The sequence below is a fragment of the Arachis hypogaea genome, chromosome 11, assembly GCF_003086295.3.
Source record: "Arachis hypogaea cultivar Tifrunner chromosome 11, arahy.Tifrunner.gnm2.J5K5, whole genome shotgun sequence".
Classification (NCBI taxonomy): Eukaryota; Viridiplantae; Streptophyta; class Magnoliopsida; order Fabales; family Fabaceae; genus Arachis; species Arachis hypogaea.
The window spans coordinates 119,469,338-119,479,588 of NC_092046.1; the positions used below are offsets into that span (position 1 = coordinate 119,469,338).

The 10,251-nt window shown below is 39.2% G+C and overlaps 1 non-coding gene across 1 annotated transcript; it reads left to right on the forward strand.

The window, feature by feature from the left end:
- Positions 1 to 3,266: 3,266 nt before the first annotated feature.
- Positions 3,267 to 3,374, forward strand: LOC112724187 (small nucleolar RNA R71). The gene has a single exon (XR_003163363.1). It is a non-coding gene; the product is annotated as a small nucleolar RNA R71 (small nucleolar RNA).
- Positions 3,375 to 10,251: the final 6,877 nt, after the last annotated feature.

Here is a 10,251-nt window from a genome sequence, read left to right on the forward strand (position 1 = left end):
TTAATTTGCCCTTGCCTTTTGGTTTTAAGGGTTATTGGCTTTTTCTGCTTGCTTTTTCTTTTTCTTTCTATTTTTTTTTCGCCTATTTTTTCTCTTTTTTTTTTTCTGCAAGCTTTGTTTTTTTTTTTTTTTTTGCTGCTTTTTCTTGCTTCAAGAATCATTTTTATGATTTTTCAGATTATCAAATAACATGTCTCCTTGTCATCATTCTTTCAAGAGCCAACATATTTAACATTCTTAAACAACAACTTCAAAAGACATATGCACTGTTCAAGCATACATTCAGAAAACAAGAAGCATTGTCACCACATCAATATAATTAAACTAAGTTCAAGGATAAATTCGAAACTCATGTACTTCTTGTTCTTTTGAATTAAAACATTTTTCATTTAAGAGAGGTGATGGATTCATAGGACATTCATAACTTTAAGACAAAGTTACTAACTACTAATGATCATGTAATGAAGACACAAACATAGATAAGCACATAACATAGAAAACGAAAAACAGAGAAAGTAAGAACAAGGAATGAGTCCACCTTAGTGATGTCCTTGAGCTCTTCTATGTCTCTTCCTTGTCTTTGCTGCTCCTCCTTCATTGCTTTTAGATCTTCTCTGATTTCATGAAGGATGATGGAGTGCTCTTGATGTTCCACCCTTAGTTGCTTCCAATAATTGTGTGGAAGAAAAATGTATCCCCTGAGGTATCTCAGGGATCTCTTGATTTGCAGTCAAATGTTCTACCACTGAGCTATAGACCCTTGATGGAAGCTTTTTTCTTCCCTTTCCTCTTTCTAGAGGCTTCTCTGGCCTTAGGTGCCATCAATGGTTATGGAAAAAAAAACAAAAAGCTATGCTTTTTACCACACCAAACTTAGAATGTTGCTCGCCCTCGAGCAAAAGAAGAAAGAATAGAAGAATAAGAAGATATGGAGGAGATGGATGGATGTGTGTATTCGGCCATATGGGTGGGAATGGGTGGGAGAGAGATGTTGAATTTTGAAGGTAGTGGTTGTATGGATGTGAGTGGTAAATGGAAAACAGAAGGGATGATCATGAATGGGAAGAGAGATGATGAGGTAGGTGGGGATCCTGTGGGGTCCACAGATCCTGGGATGATCCTGTGGGGTCCACAGATCCTGAGGTGTCAAGGCATATACATCCCTGCACCAAATTAGGCATGTAAAATGCCTTTGCACACAACTCTGGGCGTTCAGCGCCAGGTTGGTGCCCATTTTGGGCGTTCAACGCCCATTTGCTGCCATTTCTAGCGTTGAACGCCAGAACCATGCTTGTTCTGGGCGTTCAGCGCCAGGATGTTGCCCATTTTGGGCGTTCAGTGCCAGAACCATGCTCGGTTCTGGCGTTTGAACGCCAGGCAGATGCTCCTCCAGGGTGTGATTTTTCTTCTGCTGTTTTTGATTCCGTTTTCAATTTTTATATTTATTTTGTGACTCCACATGATCATGAACCTAAGAAAACATGAAAATCAATAAAAATAAGAATTAGATAAACATTGGGTTGCCTCCCAACAAGCGCTTCTTTAATGTCAATAGCTTGACAGTGAGCTCTCATGGAGCCTCACAGATGTGCAGAGCTTTGTTGAGACTCTCCAACACCAAACTTAGAGTTTGGATATGGGAGTTCAACACCAAACTTAGAGTTTGGTTGTGGCCTCCCAACACGAAACTTAGAGTTTGACTGTGGGGGCTCTGGTTGACTCTGCTTGGAGAGAAGCTTTTTCTGCTTCCTCTCCATGGTTGCAGAGGGAGATCCTTGAGTTTTAAACACAAGGGAGTCCTCATTCCATTGGAGGACTATTTCACCTCTGTCAACATCAATCACAGCTCTTGCTGTGGCCAGGAAAGGTCTTCCTAGGATGATGGATTCATCCTCTTCCTTTCCAGTATCCAGGACTATGAAATCAGTAGGTATGTAAAGGCCCTCAACCTTTACTAATACATCTTCTACTTGTCCATAAGCCTGTTTTCTTGAGCTGTCTGCCATCTCCAGTGAGATTTTAGCAGCTTGCACCCCATAGATTCCCAGTTTCTCTATTACAGAGAGGGGCATGAGGTTTATTCCTGAACCAAGGTCACACAAAGCCTTAAAGACCATGGTGCCTATGGTACAGGGTATTATGAACTTTCCAGGATCCTGTCTCTTCTGAGGCAATGTCAGTTGATCCAGATCACTTAGTTCATTGATGAACAAGGGAGGTTCAACTTCCCAAGTATCAATGCCAAATAATTTGGCATTCAGCTTCATGATTGCACCAAGAAACTTGGCAGTTTGCTCTTCAGTAACATCCTCATTCTCTTCAGAAGAGGAATACTCATCAGAGCTCATGAAGGGTATAAGGAGGTTCAATGGAATCTCTATGGTCTCTAGATGAGCCTCGGAGTCCTTTGGTTCCTCAGAGGGAAGCTCCTTATTGGTCACTGGACGTCCCAGGAGGTCTTCCTCCTTGGGATTCACGTCCTCTCCTCTCCTCACAGGTTCGGCCATGGCACTTATGTCAATGGCCTTGCACTCTCCTTTTGGGTTCTCTTCTGTATTGCTTGGGAGAGTACTAGGAGGGATTTCAGTGATCCTTTTACTCAGCTGGCCCACTTGTGCTTCCAAATTTCTAATGGAAGACCTTGTTTCATTCATGAAACTTACAGTGGCCTTGGATAGATCAGAGACTAGATTTGCTAAATTAGAAGCATTTTGTTCAGAGTTCTCTGTCTGTTGCTGAGTGGATGATGGAAAAGGCTTGCTATTGCTAAACCTGTTTCTTCCACCATTATTAAAGCCTTGTTGGGGCTTTTGATCCTTCCATGAGAAATTTGGATGATTTCTCCATGTTGAGTTATAGGTGTTTCCATAAGGTTCACCTAAGTAATTTACCTCTGCTATTGCAGGGTTCTCCGGATCATAAGCTTCTTCTTCAGAAGATGCCTCTTGAGTACTGTTGGATGCAGCTTGCATTCCATGCAGACTCTGAGAAATCATATTGACTTGCTGAGTCAATATTTTATTCTGAGCCAATATGGCATTCAGAGTATCAACTTCAAGAACTCCCTTATTCATAGGCGTCCCATTACTCACAGGATTCCTTTCAGAAGTGTACATGAACTGGTTATTAGCAACCATGTCAATGAGTTCTTGAGCTTCTGCAGGCGTTTTCTTTAGGTGAATGGATCCACCTGCAGAAGTGTCCAGTGACATCTTTGATAGCTCAGATAAACCATCATAGAATATATCCAGGATGGTCCATTCTGAAAGCATGTCAGAAGGACACTTTTTGGTGAACTGTTTGTATCTTTCCCAAGCTTCATAGAGGGATTCACCTTCTTTCTGTCTGAAGGTTTGAACATCAGCTCTAAGCTTGCTCAGCTTTTGAGGAGGAAAGTACTTGGCTAAGAAAGCCGTGACCAGCTTATCCCAAGAGTTCAGGCTGTCTTTGGGTTGAGAATCCAACCATAATCTAGCTCTGTCTCTTACAGCAAAGGGGAAAAGCATGAGCCTGTAGACTTCAGGATCTACTCCATTAGTCTTAACAGTATCACATATCTGCAAGAATTCAGTTAAGAACTGAAAAGGATCTTTAGATGGAAGTCCATGAAACTTGCAGTTCTGCTGCATCAGAGAAACTAATTGAGGTTTCAGCTCAAAGTTGTTTGCTCCAATGGCAGGAATGGAGATGCTTCTTCCATGTAGATTGGAATTAGGTGCAGTAAAGTCACCAAGCATCTTCCTTACATTATTATTATTTTCGGCTGCCATCTCCTCTTCTTGTTTGAAAATTTCTGAAAGGTTATCTCTGGATTGTTGTATTTTAGCTTCTCTTAATTTTCTCTTCAGAGTCCTTTCAGGTTCTGGATCTGCTTCCACAAGAATGTTCTTATCCTTGCTCCTGCTCATATGACAAAGAAGAAGGCATAGAAAAATAATAATAATAATAGAGATCCTTTATACCACAGTATAGGGATCCCTTTGTGAGTGGAAGAAGAGAGGGGGAGACAAAGAATGTGATGTAAAGGAAGAAACACAACTGTACGGATGGAAGAGATGTGAGATGAGATGTTAGGATATGAATGAATAAATAGAATAGGATGGGGGAGGGATAATTTTCGAAAATTATTTTGAAAAAGAGTTAGTGATTTTTGAAAAATGTTAGAAATTTTCGAAAAATTTTTAAAATTTAAAAATAAAAATAATTAGTTAATAAAAAAGAAATTTTTTGAAAAAAGAGGGGAGATATTTTCGAAAATTAGAGAGAGAGAGAGTTAGTTAGGTAGTTTTGAAAAAGTTAAGAAGCAACCAAAAGGTTAGTTAGTTAGTTGAAACAAATTTTGAAAAGATAAGAAGTTAGGAAGTTAGAAAAGATATTTGAAAAGATATTTTTGAAAAAGATAAGATAAGAAGATATTTTTGAAAAGATATGATTGAAATTAGTTTTTGAAGAAAAGATTTGATTTTTAAAATCACAATTAATGACTTGATTCACAAGAAATCACAAGATATGATTCTAGAACTTAAAGTTTGAATCTTTCTTAACAAGCAAGTAACAAACTTCAAATTTTTGAATCAAAACATTAATTGATTATGTTATTTTCGAAAATTTGGTATAAAAAATAAGAAAAATATTTTTGAAAAATATTTTTGGAATTTTCGAAAATAACTAAGAATTTTGAAAAAGATTTGATTTTTGAAAAAGATTTTGAAAAAGATAAGATTTTCAAATTGAAAATTTGATTTGACTCATAAGAAACAACTTGATTTTTAAAAATTTTTGAGAAAGTCAACTCAAATTTTCGAATTTGATGAGAGAAAAAGGGAAAGATATTTTTTTGATTTTTGAAACTTTTATGAAAAACATGAAAATTATGCAATGCATGAAATTTTTAGATCAAAACATGTGATGCATGCAAGAATGCTATGAATGTCAAGATGAACACCAAGAACACTTTGAATGTCAAGATGAACATCATAGACACAATTTTGAAAAATTTTTAATGCAAAGAAAACATGCAAGACACCAAACTTAGAATTCTTTAATGCTTAGACACTAAGAATTCAAGAATGCATATGATAAACATGAAAAGACACAAAACAAAAAATCATCAAGATCAAACAAGAAGACTTACAAAGAACAACTTGAAGATCATAAAGAACACCATGAATGCATGAAATTTTCGAAAAATGCTAGATGCATATGCAAGTGACACCAAACTTATGATATGACTCAAGACTCAAACAAGAAACAGAAAAATATTTTTGATTTTTATGATTTTCTAATTTTTTTGGATTTTATTTTTCGAAAATTATATGAAAAAGAAAAATAAGGATTCCAAAATTTTTAATATCAATTCCAGGAATCTTGCCATGTTAGTCTAAAGCTTCAGTCCAGGAATTAGACATGGCTCACTAGCCAGCCAAGCTTTCAATGAAAGCTCCAGTCCAAAATACTAGACATGGCCAATGGTCAGCCAAGCTTTAGTCTTTAACACGAGAGTATATTGCTCTTTGATAACAAATTGCAAGCCTCAGTCCAAATAAATTTAGACATGACTTTACAGCCAGCCAGGCTTCAACATGCTTCATGAAACACTAGAATTCATTCTTAAAAATTTTGAATAAATTTTTGAAAACATTTTTATATAAATTTTTTTCGAAAACAGGTGAGAAAATTTTGAAAATATTTTTGAGAAATTTTTGAAAAGAAAACGAAAAGAAAGTTACCCAATCTGAGCAACAAGATGAGCCGTCAGTTGTCCAAACTCAAACAATCCCCGGCAACGGCGCCAAAAACTTGGTGCACGAAATTGTGATGTCCAGGCTCAAACAATCCCTGGTAATAGCTCCAAAGCTTGGTGCTCTGATCTTAATACATAATTGTCACAACTTCGATACAACTAACCAGCAAGTGCACTGGGTCGTCCAAGTAATACCTTACGTGAGTAAGGGTCGAATCCCACGGAGATTGTTGGTATGAAGCAAGCTATGGTCACCTTGTAAATCTCAGTCAGGCAGATATAAAGTGATAATGGTGTTTTCGAATATTATATAATAGAATAGGGATAGAGGTACTTATGTAAATCATAGGTAGGAATTTCAGATAAGCGAATGGAGATGCTTTTCGTTCCTCTGAACCTCTGCTTTCCTGCTATCTTCATCCAATCAGTCTTACTCCTTTCCATGGCTGGCTTTATGCAAGGGCATCACCGTTGTCAGTGGCTACATCCCCTCCTCTCAGTGAATAATATGCTCACGCACCCTGTCACGGCACGGCTATTCATCTGTCGGTTCTCGATCATGCTGGAATAGGATTCACCCTCCTTTTGCGTCTGTCACTAACGCCCAACAATCGCGAGTTTGAAGCTCGTCACAGTCATTCAATCATTGAATCCTACTCAAAATACCACAGACAAGGTTTAGACCTTCCGGATTCTCTTGAATGCTGCCATCATTCTAGCTTACGCCACGAAGATTCTGGTTAGGAGATCTAAGAGATACGCATTCTAGCTTATTTCATGTAGAACAGAAGTGTTTGTCAGGCACGCGTTCATAAGGGAGAAGGATGATGAGCGTCACACATAATCATCACCTTCATCACGTTCTTGGGTGCGAATGGATATCTTAGAAGCGAAATAAGAAGAATTGAATAGAAAACAGTAGTACTTGCATTAATCTTTGAGGAACAGCAGAGCTCCACACCTTAATCTATGGAGTGTAGAAACTCTACCGTATGAAAATACATAAGTGAAGGTCCAGGCATGGCCGAGATGGCCAGCCCCCTAAAACGTGATCACAGGATCAAAATACAATCCAGGATCCAAAGATGGTCAAAAAAAACTAGTAAAAGGTCCTATTTATAATAAACTAGTCACTAGGGTTTACATGAGTAAGTAATTGATGCATAAATCCACTTCCGGGGCCCACGTGGTGTGTTTTTGGGCTGAGCTTGAGTGTTACACGTGCAGAGGCCATTTGTGGAGTTGAACGCCAGTTTCTGTGCCAGTTTGGGCGTTCAACTCTGGTTTTGGATCCTTTTCTGGCGCTGGACGCCAGATTTGGGCAGAAGGCTGGCGTTGAACGCCAGTTTACGTCGTCAATTCTTGGCCAAAGTATGGACTATTATATATCGCTGGAAAGCCCTGGATGTCTACTTTCCAACGCAATTGGAAGCGCGCCATTTCGAGTTCTGTAGCTCCAGAAAATCCATTTTGAGTGCAGGGAGGTCAGAATCCAACAGCATCAGCAGTCCTTTTTCAACCTCTGAATCTGATTTTTGCTCAAGTCCCTCAATTTCAGCCAGAAAATACCTGAAATCACAGAAAAACACACAATCTCATAGTAAAGTCCAGAAATGTGAATTTAACATAAAAACTAATGAAAACATCCCTAAAAGTAACTAGATTCTACTAAAAACATACTAAAAACAATGCCAAAAAGCGTATAAATTATCCGCTCATCATGGAGCTTGACAGATATAGTAGGCATCAACCCTCAAGTTTGTGAGCACCAAATATTTTTAAAAGAGGGAGCAAGGCCTGTTCGTCAACCTCAAAGGTGGCTGAACCCTACCATCTTGGAGGTTGTCAAGAAAGTCTGGAATGGATAGTGAATGGGTTAGCCCAGTACAAGTGGTGCCCAAGAAGTCTGGAGTCACAACAGTGAAAAATGAGCATGGAGAACTCCTGACAACTAGAGTGCAGAACCCCTGGAGGGTGTACATTAATTATAGGCGCCTCAACCAGGCTACTCGCAAGGATCACTACCCCATGCCATTCATTGATCAAATGCTTAATCGGCTGTCAGGTAAATCACACTACTACTTTTTAAATGGTTACACTGGCTATTTTCAAATTCATGTAGCTCCTGAAGATCAGGAGAAAACTACTTTTACATGTTCCTTTGGAACGTATGCATACAAGAGGATGCCTTTTGGCTTATGTAATGCACCGGCTACTTTCCAAAGGTGCATGATGAGTATTTTCTCAGATCTTATAGAGAACTGTATGAAAGTTTTCATGGATGATTTTAGTGTGTATGGTGATTCATTAAACCTTTGCTTGGATAGTTTAGCTAGAGTATTAGATAGGTGTGTTAGTTCAAACCTTGTATTAAATTTTGAAAAATGTCATTTTATGGTAAAACAAGGTATTGTTCTAGGACATGTGGTTTCTAAAACTGGTATTTCTGTAGATCCAGCAAAGGTAGATGTCATTTCTAGTTTACCTTACCCCTCCTCCGTGAGGGAAGTCCGTTCGTTCCTTGGTCATGCAGGTCTCTACCGGAGATTTATCAAGGACTTCAGTAAGGTAGCATTGCCTTTATCCAGACTGCTGCAGATGGATGTTGAGTTCGAGCTGAGTGAGGGCTGCATGGAAGCATTTGATAAGCTGAAGATCGCCTTGACTCAAGCTCCGATTGTGAGAGGATCAGACTGGAGCCAGCCTTTTGAGATTATGTGTGATGCCTCCAACCATGCAGTAGGAGTGGCGCTGGCTCAGCGCGAAGGTAAGGACCCTTTAATAATTGCTTATATTTCTAAGACCTTAGATGCTGCTCAGTCTAATTATACTACCATTGAAAAAGAGCTTCTAGCTATTGATTTTGCTCTGGATAAATTCCGAGCGTATTTACTTGGTACCAAAGTGATAATATACTCAGACCATGCAGCTCTAAAATATCTATTAGCTAAAAAAGAGTCCAAACCAATGTTAATACATTGGATATTGTTGCTGCAAGAATTTGATTTAGAAATCAAAGATAGGAGTGGTTCCCAGAATTTAGTGGCGGACCATTTGAGTCGCCTAGAGTACATTAAGTATGACTCCACTCCTATCAATGATGCTTTTCCATTTGATAGCTTGCATGCAATATCTGAGGTAGTTCCTTGGTATGCACCTATAGCTAATTATTTAGTTAGTCATACCTTCCCTCTTAATTTTACTAAGCACCAAAGCGACAAGCTAAAAAGCGAGTCCAAATATTATATATGGGATGACCCATATTTATGGAGGTATGGTGCTGACCAGATAATTAGAAGGTCTGTGCCTCAATCAGAATTTCAGTCAATTTTAGAGGCCTGCCACTCCTCTGAGAGTGGTGAACATTTTGGACCTCAAAGAACAACTAGAAAAATTTTAGACTGTGGATTTTGGTGGCCCACTCTTTTTAAGGATGCTATTATCTTCTGTAAATCTTGTTCCCCTTGCCAAAGGTTTGGAAATATATCCAAAAGGGATGAGATGTCCCAACAACTTATGCTATTCTGTGAAATTTTTTATGTTTGGGGCATTGACTTCATGGGTCCATTTCCAAACTCCAGTGGTTTCTTATGTATATTGTTAGCTGTAGATTATGTTTTTAAATGGGTGGAAGCAATTCCTACCTGTACTGATGATGCTAACATTATTGTCTCCTTTGTTAGAAATCATATCATCTGTCGCTTTGGATCCCCACGAGCAATCGTGAGTGATCAAGGCACTCATTTTTGTAACAGGAAATTGACTGAAGAAACATGGCATTGTGCACAAGGTAACAACAGCTTACCATCCTCAGACCAATGGGCAAGCTGAGGTGTCTAACAGAGAGATAAAGCGCATATTGGAAAAGATAGTCAAGCCTCATAGGAAGGACTGGAGCACCAGACTTGTAGATGCGCTATGGGCTTATCGGACAGTATACAAGACACCCATAGGAATGAGACCCTTCCGCCTAGTTTACGGAAAGGCTTGTCACCTCCCAGTGGAGGTGGAACACAAAGCTTTATGGGCTGTAAGGGAATGCAACATGGGATTTGAGAAGGCTGGTGCTGAAAGGAAGCTGCAACTAGCAAAATTGGAGACCCTTCGACTCGAAGCATATGACAACTCCAGACTATACAAAGAGAAGGTGAAGGTTGTGCATGACAGGCATATCAAGAGAAGAGAGTTCAGACCTGGGGAGCTAGTTCTCCTTTACATCTCAAGGCTGAGGCTCATGCCAGGCAAGCTATGTTCAAGATGGGAAGGCCCCTATAGAGTAGAGAAGGCAGAGCCATACATAGTCTTCCACTTGAGTCATCCTTCAAGTTCCAAATTCATCAATGTCAATGGACATCGCTTAAAGTTGTATCAATGGTGAGAAAATGAAGGACAATAAAGAGCTAGAGGTCTTCCTCTTGGAGGATCCGCCAACAGAAGCAGACTGAGCTTGTGTACCATCCAACTTAAGGACGTAAAAGCAAAGTGTTAGGTGGGAGACAACCCACCAT